Source organism: Cicer arietinum, chromosome 6, assembly GCF_000331145.2.
Source record: "Cicer arietinum cultivar CDC Frontier isolate Library 1 chromosome 6, Cicar.CDCFrontier_v2.0, whole genome shotgun sequence".
Classification (NCBI taxonomy): domain Eukaryota; kingdom Viridiplantae; phylum Streptophyta; class Magnoliopsida; order Fabales; family Fabaceae; genus Cicer; species Cicer arietinum.
In genome coordinates, this window is record NC_021165.2 from 34,208,265 (window position 1) to 34,219,047 (window position 10,783).

Here is a 10,783-nt window from a genome sequence, read left to right on the forward strand (position 1 = left end):
CATTTTTTAAATTACAATAAAAATTAATTCAAACTAAATCAAATGAAGCCAACTGTTTCTAGTTTTGCAAGTGTTTTTGTTCTCTATTGTTGCCTTTGCTCACTGCCGAACCCTGCTATGTTGATGCTGACTGTCATTGATGTACAAGACATGCTCATTGATACATTTGTACATGTAGTAATTAATTAGAGAATTAAAAAGATAATTTTTATAAATCAGCCATTGTACATATTATAGATAGCCAAGAGACAAACTTTTGAGTTAAAAACAACTAAAGGACAAATTACAGCTGCAAATAATAGCTAAGCAAAAGAACAGATGAAAATAAACATAGGCTAAAACATGAATGCATCAAATGTGTAGAAAAAACGCAGATGATGAGCAAAATAAATTAAACATCAAACAAGAAATTGATGGAGAAGGACAAAGGCAAGCAAGAAAGCAACTAAAGAAATAAAAAACTCTATAAATACACCTTATCAAATTTCAAAAGGAGGAGGAGGGATATGAGATTAATAGTGATATAAAAAATGCATAAAAAGAAAGAGAAGAAGAAGAAACAGAAGGCATCACCGTTGTTCCAACTTCCACCACGCACCACCGTCTCTGTCTTCACCGGTATCTGAAAAGGCATGTATCTTCTCATTATCTTCATGTTTGCTGCTTTTTGAACTTTATATTATTAGAATGGAAGCTAAAATTTGAAACTAGAGTTGATTTATTTGAAAGATGGAATTTATTTTGTTTGTGCGGATGTTGCTTTTGGTTGAGATCATTTTTTATTGTGTTAGTAAAGCTTAAAATTGGGTTTCTTTTCTAATATGGATGCTCAACTTCAGATGTTTCACTTTGTGCCATGTTTTCATTTTTTTTCTTTTCAACTTTGTAAAACATGGTTGCTTTTATGCCAACCTGTTTGAACCGTTGCTGCCAGCCTGTTTTGGACTTGATGTTGCTTTGCTATACTAGCTAGTCATTATGGCCTTGCCAATAATTGATATTCCCATCACTTTATTCCATTTAATTAATAAAAATTCTGCTACAATTTCCATTTAGTTTTCATTTATTATAAATAAATATGGACGCAATTAAATGATAATAAACATCATTCATTTCATTTATGAGTGGTATTAATGGATTTTCTTTTTAACTTTGGGTTGTGCTATTTAAAATTAAAATAAGTTTTGTTTCAATCACTTCTTTAGTTAAAAAGTATTTTGAAAGAGCTCACATTTGAATTTTTTTCTTCTATTATTAAAATGTTTATTTATTTAATAAATCATATTGCAAGTCCATATATCTTTTTTACCATTTTTTTTTTGTTTTTTGTGTGTTTGCTACTTATTTTATTTCGTATAATTATTTAAACTTATTTAATATTTAACATCAATTTTTAATTCTTTTTTTTTAAAAAAAAACAAAGATAATTTATAATCAAATTTTGAAGGGTTAATTATATGAGACATTTTTTTTTAATCTTTTAGAACACAAATTGTTACAACCTGATAATTCTAAAACTTATTTTTATAAATAATTAAATGTTTAATCGACTTTTTAAATTTGATTAATTAGATGTAATCCTGTTTTAATCTTTTAGTTGTTAAGACACAAGTTGTACTACTTGGTGGTTTTGAAACTCAATTTTAAAATAAAAAATAAAAAAAAAATATTCTTAAAAGGATTAACTAAATTAGATATATTTTTATTCTGAGTTTTGAGACACGAGTTGTACAGCTTGATAATCCTAAAACTTGCATAAAAAATAATTTTTCAAGTCAAACAAGCTCATTTTCTTTCCTCGTCAAAATATATATTTTTTCATAACAAAACAAATTTTTCTTTAAAAAACAATCAACGCATCCGTATTTTTTATTTATTTAAGAATTACGTAGCTTTGATTTCTCCAACGCACCGGAAGATACGTAGGAGCAAGATTGCATTCTTGTCAACCGTATTAGTAAATTTTATTTTATTTTCCTCTTTTATTTCTTAAGCACGCATTTATTCCAAAATCATATTAAAAAATAGTAATAATTATTATTCATATTTAATAATAAGGAGAAATAAATATACTTAAGTTAACATTAATCTTGCACAATTAATTATAGGTAACCGTATTTTAACGGATGTCGTAGGGTGCTAATACCTTTCCTACGCATAATCGACTCCCGAACTCAAAATATGGTTTAAGACAATTTTTTTTTTCTTTCTATTTTAAAGGGTTTTCCAATATTTTCCATATTTTAAAATAAATTTTGGTGGCGACTCCATTGAATTCGAGAAATACTCGAAATTTTAGGGCGCGACAGCTGGCGACTCCACTGGGGAAAATTTAGAGTGTCAAGCCGAACAAATTGATTGTGCATAATTTTTAACTTTTTTTCTATATTTGTTTGTTTTTTCATTATTTATTTTATTTTATGTGTTTATTATTTCTTAATAAGTATTAGTTGACATTATTATTATTATTATTATTATTTATTCATTTTTAAATTTATAGATCATTTTTATTTTATTTTATATTTTATTTTATTATATATGTTTTATTATCGTTATGGAGTTATTGAATCATACTTATTCCTCACCCTACACTTATGAGTGAAACCTTACACTAGGGTTTGAACAAAACTTAAGTTTAGTTTCGAGGTTGTGTAATGGTAGCCTTTTGGATGTACATCCTGTTTGGTTAACATGAAAATCTCACCTAGAGTTTGATCTTGTTGATGGTATTGTCACTGCAAATAGTTTACCTATGGTTGTTGACAATATTCCAAAATGAGATTATTAGCTCTAGGAACTGTGTTTAGAACTATAGAGTCATCCTTGTGAGAGTTTCACTACATAAGCCAATAGACCCTTTCATCATAAGAATATCCATATAAGCAAAAAATACCTCATACATTCATTCCAAATGTTATATATTCACAACAGTCATTCTACATAATTGCATTCATATCTCATGACATGACATTGTTTCTTTTAGAAAATGAATTGGCATTTTGCATCAATTTTCAAAATTGTTGTGGAATCATAAGAACCTTAGTCACGTGTTAAATTAAAGTGGTCAATGGGATTGGAAAAGAGAAAAACTTTACTTTTAAAGTTCAAGCAACCTGATTTTAAAAGTTTAAGGGACATTAACAATCAAATGAAAACTATACAACGTGAGAGTTTCTTTCGCAAATATGGGAAGATCGTAAATCTCTTGGCAGTGAATGTGCAAATAGGGGACCTCACTACGTTGGCTCAGTATTACGACCCTATCTTAAGATGTTTCACCTTTCAAGACTTTAAGTTGGCCCCGACATTAGAGGAATTTGAGCGAATACTGGGTTACTCCCTACAGAAAGGAAATCCTTATCGATATACTGGGGCAACCACCGAGTTTGGATGCAATTTCTGAAGTGTTAAAAGTTGACATAAGAGATTTGGCAAGTACAAAAGAGGAAAAATGAGCCATTCATGGTTTTTCAAGAAAATGTCTAGAGTAAAAGTGCCAGGATTTAGCCGTTAAAAAAGAATGGAGTGCTTTTATAGATGTTTTGGCTCTAATTATCTATGGTATTGTTTTATTTCCAAACCTTCATAATTTTGTAGATTTTGCTGCCATCAATGTCTTCTTAGCTTTTAATAAACATAAACAAAATCCAGTTCCCGTGATTCTTGTTGATGTGTACTACTCTCTACATATGCGACATGAGAAGAAAGGGGACACAATTTTGTGTTCTGTTCCAGTGTTGTATACATGGTTCATGTCTCATATGTTCAAGAAAGGGAATCATGTTGGAATTAAAAATAATCGTGAATGGACTTAGAGTATAGCTAGCCTTACTGGGGACACAATTTCATGGTATCATAGAGAACAAGGGGTGGAGGAAGTAATATGTCAATGCATAGATTTTCCAAATGTACCTCTCATGGGAACCAAAAGATGTATTAATTACAATCTGATGGTAGCTTTGAGACAGCTTGGCTACCTTATGTTGGAAAAACTAGATGATAACTCGTTGGAAGCTTTTGTTTTGCACAATACGAGTATAGTAGACCCACCAATGTTACGAAGGATAAGTCGAGCTTGGAAGATGATCATTAGATAAGGAAAAGTACTTGGATGCAGAAGTTGCAGCACAAAAGAACTCTATCAACAATAGGTAAAAAATAGAGTTAAGAAATCAAGTTGCCTTTCCACAGTACACCCTCAAGTGATCAGGAAATACCTGAACCTACCTTTGCTACCAATGAAGAAATCGAAGAACTCAAAGCATCATTGTTGAAATCCGAAGAGGAGAAAAAGAGCTACATGCAAAGCTAGAAAAAATCTCCCAAGAGAATGAGAACTTACGATCAGAAAACACATGTAAAGTTAGTTTATTGAAAGAAGCAATAAGAGGCTAAAAATTGAAAAAGAAAATAAACTTGACATACAAGATTATTTGAGAGGTTCAAATGAAGAGTTATATGTGCGAAAGCAAGAAAAGAATGCAGCTATCGAAGAGGCCTATATGTGGAAGCAGTTGTGGACAAAATCAGCAAGCTCTAAGAAGAGGATAAAAAAAGAGTTTGAAGATTTAAAGAAACAACTGAAAGAAATGGTAGCTGAGTATGAGAGTCAAGTAAGGAATGAGAGGCAACACAAAGAAGATATTGAAGAACTACTCTCAAAATATCAAGACGCACTAAGAACAGAAATGGAGAATTCCAGTGAGTTAAAGAATTACATTGATTACCAAGAAAAAATCTATAGTGACCTAAAGGACGAAACCATATATTGGGAGGATCGTTTTATGATGTTGCTAGGTCAATTGAAGAATCAAGAGATCTATAAAGAGCTGGAAGATAAAGGAAGACATTGGAAATACTGCTTTTCAAAATTGGCAATGCTAGTTAATCAAGCAATCATAAAATTCCAAAGCATCTACGAGAGATTGATGCGGTAATGCATCCGTTGAATACTCCAATCAAAGTCTACAAGTTCGTTGAGCATTGCAAAAATTTGGTAGAAGAATTGGAGAAGAAGATTGGTTGTCCTATTAAAAGAGAAGATTGAATCCTATAGTCAATGTAGTTTTTAATTTAAATGTGATGTACTCTTTTTCTCATCAAAGAAAGAGGTTTTATTTCAATTTTCGATCCCCATATTTTCTTCACTAATAATTCATTTTTGTTAAAAAATTACATAAAGCTTATGATTCCCCAACATCAAACAATCATAATTAACTAATTGATTTCATCTTCATTCATATTTTAATGCATACTCATAGAAATTTTATTTATTTATTAAAAAAAAAACAAAAAAAAATCAATAAAGCTGTTTCCCGGACACCCTTATCAGACTCGCGCAAACTCCAAGATCATTGATGAACTCGAACAAAACCAAGAAGTGATAAGAACGGATGTTAACCAAGTGAAGGACAAGAAAGGAGAATACAAATGAAGAACACCAAACCACTCATTCTCACCCACCAGGTTTTACCCCAACTAACCAACAATTTCCTATATATGGTTTCCCACCTGGATATACTCCACCTGTAGTCATCAACCCCATGGACAATAACCAGAATCACTCAACTATCAACCCCCAAAACCTAAACCAATCACAAATCTTGTCCCATATGGGCTATGTGCCACCCCCAAGTACCCCATTTTGATGCTAACGAGAATTGGCAACAACCTCACGTTGGGGATGATACACAATCAAAATAGAAATTTCATGTTTTAGAAGAGCGAATAAAAGCAATCGAGGGGCATAATGTATATGGTTTCAAAGCTTTTGATATGTGTTTGGTTCCCGACGTGACTATTCCTCGAAAATTCAAGGTTCTCGAGTTTGAAAAATACAAAGGCGCCACATGTCCTAAAAATCATTTGACTATGTATGGAAGAAAAATGGCTTCTCATGCTCATAACGACAAACTTCTCATTCACTTTTTCCAAGACAGTTTGAGCGGGGCATCGTTAAGTTGGTATATGCATCTTGAGCGAAATCGAATTCATTCATGGAAAGACTTGGCTGATGCCTTCTTGAGGCAATACAAGTACAACATTAACATAGCCTGTAACATCCAGACATTTTATTTTATTTTAATATTTTACCTTATTAGGAATTGAGATAATTATTCTAAAAAAATTGTCGGTTACTATTGTAATGTATTATTTTAATAATAATAATAATAATAATAATAATAATAATAATAATAATAATAATAATAATAATAATAATAATAATAATAATAATAATAATAATAATAAAAGGAACCGTTAAAAACAAATTTCATGTCTTAGGTTGAAATATCACTTTCTCAATTTAATACTACGTTATACCTAGTTTAAGGTTCCCCACGTCTAGCTTAAGGTTCCCCACTCCTGGCTTAACTTTCTCCACTTCTGTCATCCCCACTTCTGGTTTAAGGTTCCCCACTCCTGCCTTAACGTTCTCCGCTTGTGACTTAACTTCCCACTTGTGGCTTAAAGTTCATCATTTTTATATAAAAAGAAAACAAAACAGACGTCTTCCATTCAAAAAACACTATGCGAAAAAGCGGCATGTTACATAGCCCCTAATAGGATGCAATTACAAAATTTATTGAAAAAGGACAACAAAACTTTCGAAGAATACGCACAACGATGGAGAGAAGTTCCATCACACGCAGAACCTCCTTTATCTGAAAGAGAAATGGTTGGTATGTTTATGGATACTCTCCAGTCGCTTTTTTGTGATAAGATGATTGGGAGTATGTCATCAAACTTTTCTGACCTGGTCGTGATAGGAGAAAGGATAGAAAGTGGGATGAGGAGTGGCAAGATTGTATGTGCAACAAGTGGCATGAAGAGACCCCATTCAACCTTCACAAAAAAAGAAAGAAAGGGATGCTAACACTGTAATGGCAAACCCAAGGGTTTCTTATTCTCCAACTATGAATTCTTATCAACCTCCAAATTTTTAGCCTCCATTCCCCAAATTCCCTACATTCCCTATCCATATGCGGCTGCGACTTCACAAGCTCCATACCCCCAATATCACCCTTCAAGGCCACCTTCTCAAAACCCTCTTGTCGTTCTCAGAAATACCCGATGGATATTCCCTCTTCTTAACATAGGATTTGATATCATAAAACCATGGCTTGCTATCAAGTTCTTCTTCTATTGATAAGCAACATGCAGGTTTATCCCTTTGTTGAATATTTATAACCCGCACGTCTTGATCAGTGCTTATTTTGAACATTGACGACAACGTGGCCAGAGCGTCAGCCAATTGGTTTCCTTCTCGAGGGATATGGTGAAAAGTGATCTTCTCGAAGTGTTCTGTCAATTCTTTGATATGGGTATGATACATAATCAATTTGGAATCTCACGTTTCCCACTCTCCTTTCGTTTGATGGATGACTAACAATGAGTCTCCATATACCTCAAGAACTTTTACCTTTGATTCAATAGTTGCTTTAATGCCCATAACACATGCTTCATATTCAGCCAAATTGTTTGTGCAACCAAAACACAACCTAGCAGTAAATGGAGTGAACTGGTTCTCTGGGGAAATCAAAATGGCCCCAAATCCATGACCTAACGTGTTAGAAGCACCATCAAACACCAACGTCCATTTTTGTTTATCAGGTGATTCAGTCTCTTCAAATAAAGTCATGATGCCTTCATCGGGGAATTCACATTGTATTGATTGATAATATTCTACAGGTTGTTGGGCCAAATACTCTACTAAGGTACTTCCTTTGATAGTTTTTTGTGTAATGTATATCAAATCGTATTCTGATAACAACATATGCCAACGGGAAATCCTTCCAGTAAGAGCAGGTTTCTCAAAGATATACTTAATTAGGTCAATTTTAGACACTAACCAAGTTGTATGACATAACATGTATTGCCTCAACCGACGAGCAGCCCATGCTAATGTGCAACATGTTCGTTCAAGCAGTGAATACCTTGTTTCAATGCTGGTGAATTTTTTGCTCAAATAATAAATATCATGTTCTTTCCTACTAGATTTGTCATGCTGCCCCAGTACACAACCCATTGACTCGTCAAGTACTGTCAAATACATAATAAGCGGTTTCCCAGGAACATGAGGCACTAAGATTGGAGGTTTTGACAAGTACTGCTTAATCTTTTCGAAAGCTTTTTGACAATTTTCATTCCATTCAACCTTTTGGTTTTTGCGCAGCAACTTGAAAATTGGCTCGCATGTAGCGGTGAGATGCGATATGAACCTGTCAATGTAATTCAATCTACCCAAAAAGCCATGAACTTATTTTTTCGTGTGTGGAGCGGACATCTCTTGTATTGCTCTTACTTTATCTGGGTCCACTTCTATCCCTTTTTGACTAATGATAAACCCAAGTAACCTACCTGATCTTACACCAAAAGTGCATTTAGCAGGGCTTAAACGGAGTCTGAACTTCCTTAGTCGCACAAACAACTTTTGAAGGTTAATAACACGGTCTTCTTCGGTCCGAGATTTTGCAATCATATCGTCCATGGAAACCTCTATTTCCTTATGCATCATGTCATGAAACAAAGTTACCATTGCTCTTTGATAGGTTGCCCCGACATTCTTCAATCCAAATGGCATCACTTTATAATAGAAAGTTCCCCATTGTGTGATGAATGTAGTTTTCTCCATATCTTCGGGAACATCTTGATTTGATTATACCCTGAGAAACCATCCATGAAGGAGAAAAGAGAATATTGAGTAGTGCTATCTACTAGGACATAAATGTGAGGCAAAGGAAAATCGTCTTTTGAACTAGCTTTATTTAAATCCCGATAATCAACACACATTTGAACCTTTCCATCTTTCTTTGGAACTGGGATAATATTAGCCTTCTATTGAGGGTATTTTGCCACTACTAAGAAACCAACATCAAATTGCTTCTTGACTTCTTCTCTAATTTTAAGTGACATATCAAGCATCATCCTCCTTAGTTTTTGTTTAATTGGAACACATTCAGGCTTGAGTGGTAGCTTGTGTTCAACTAAGTTAGTATCTAAACCAGGCATGTAACGCCTGAAATTTTTTGATACGAATATTACTGAAAAATATTTATTTTCTTTTAGAAACAACTAATTGATTTTTTTTTCTCATTAAGAGAACGTAATGTAATTTACTAAAATATTATTTATTTATTCATTTGCAAAATTATTATTCCAGTTATTATATCACTATTCATTTATGCTCCAAAATAAAATAAAGTCTCTTTAAGTGAAATTCAAAAGGTTGACTAAAATTAATTACATTCAATTATTTACCAGCAAATGAAATCTCACTTCCGCATTTCTATTAAAAGTTTATGATGAAAAGTAAATAACTTTACAATGTACAACAAAATTTTTAGTAATACAAAATATTATTTTTAAAGTAAATGTCTCATTTTCCCACGCGCGTGCACCAATCAAACATCATTCATACGACTTTTGACATCATTAGTACCTAAATATTGGTGTAAGGGGTCAGTTCATCCCACAACAAAAATTAAACCAAATAATAAATTAACAACCATAAAATATGAATATAAAATCCTTTCGTCATAAAAGATTTAAAGAAATTGGTTCTCTAATAGTTTTCAAATAGGTATTAACAGTCATAAACTGTATCTAAATAAAAGTAGCAACCGTAGATCAAATAATTAGATCAAAATAAAAATAACAATAGAATATATGCAAGTTATGCATGCTCCTAAATATATATGATCCGGATATAACCAGCCACACAGGCGTCCACACAGAAGTCACCCATACCAATGGGGAAAATTAAACCAGCCACACAGGCGTCCACAAAGATGCATATGATATGTCATGAAATGATAATGATGCTCAAAGATACATATCACCACCCAATTAGATAATCACACAGATCACAAGCCACTTAGGCAACCACAAAGATAACAATATTTAAAACACAAATCACCAGCCACTTAGGCAACCACAAAGATAACAATATTTAAAACACAAATCACCAGCCACTTAGGCAACCACAAAGATAACAATATTTAAAATGCAAATCACCAACCACTTTGGCAACCACAAAGATAAAAATATTTAAAATACAAACCACCAACCAAACCACTTAGACAACCACATAGATAAAATATTCAAAACACAAATCACAAGCCACTTAGGCAACCACAAAAATAATATTATTAAAACACAAATCAAGGTTTGCCGCTAAACACATCACAAAAATCAACTTAATCATGTTATCATAATTAAAATTAAAACTTTACACCAATTCCCCCAAGACTCATATAGATTTCTTAAAAATCAAAACTTTGAAATGAAATAGCACAAAAATCGAAACTTTAAATTAAAGACATCCTAAAAAAATATTACTCATGAGATCATAATAAAAATCATAGCTTTATAATTAAGTACACATAAACAACACACAAATAATAACTTTACATCAAATATATGACATCAAACATATTACTCATGTTATAATAATAAAAATCGAAATTTATAATTAAGTTTATCAAAGCAAACATATTACTCATAAAAATAAAATATTATAGTTAAATTCTTTAAGGCAATTAAAAATCAATATTTTTCTTTTAAGACAACAAGTTTTATATCAATATCTTACAAACTATTAATTTAATATCTAGCCTAACATTGCATGGGGAAAAGCCCTTACCTTAGGCGCTTTCTTTCTTAACACCTCTAAATTTGCACGAGAAATAGCTCACGAGGCAGTAATGAATTCAACACCGATAGATATTAGAATTTACGACTCAGAAAATTATTTTGAGAGTGTAAGAATGACAAATATGTGTGA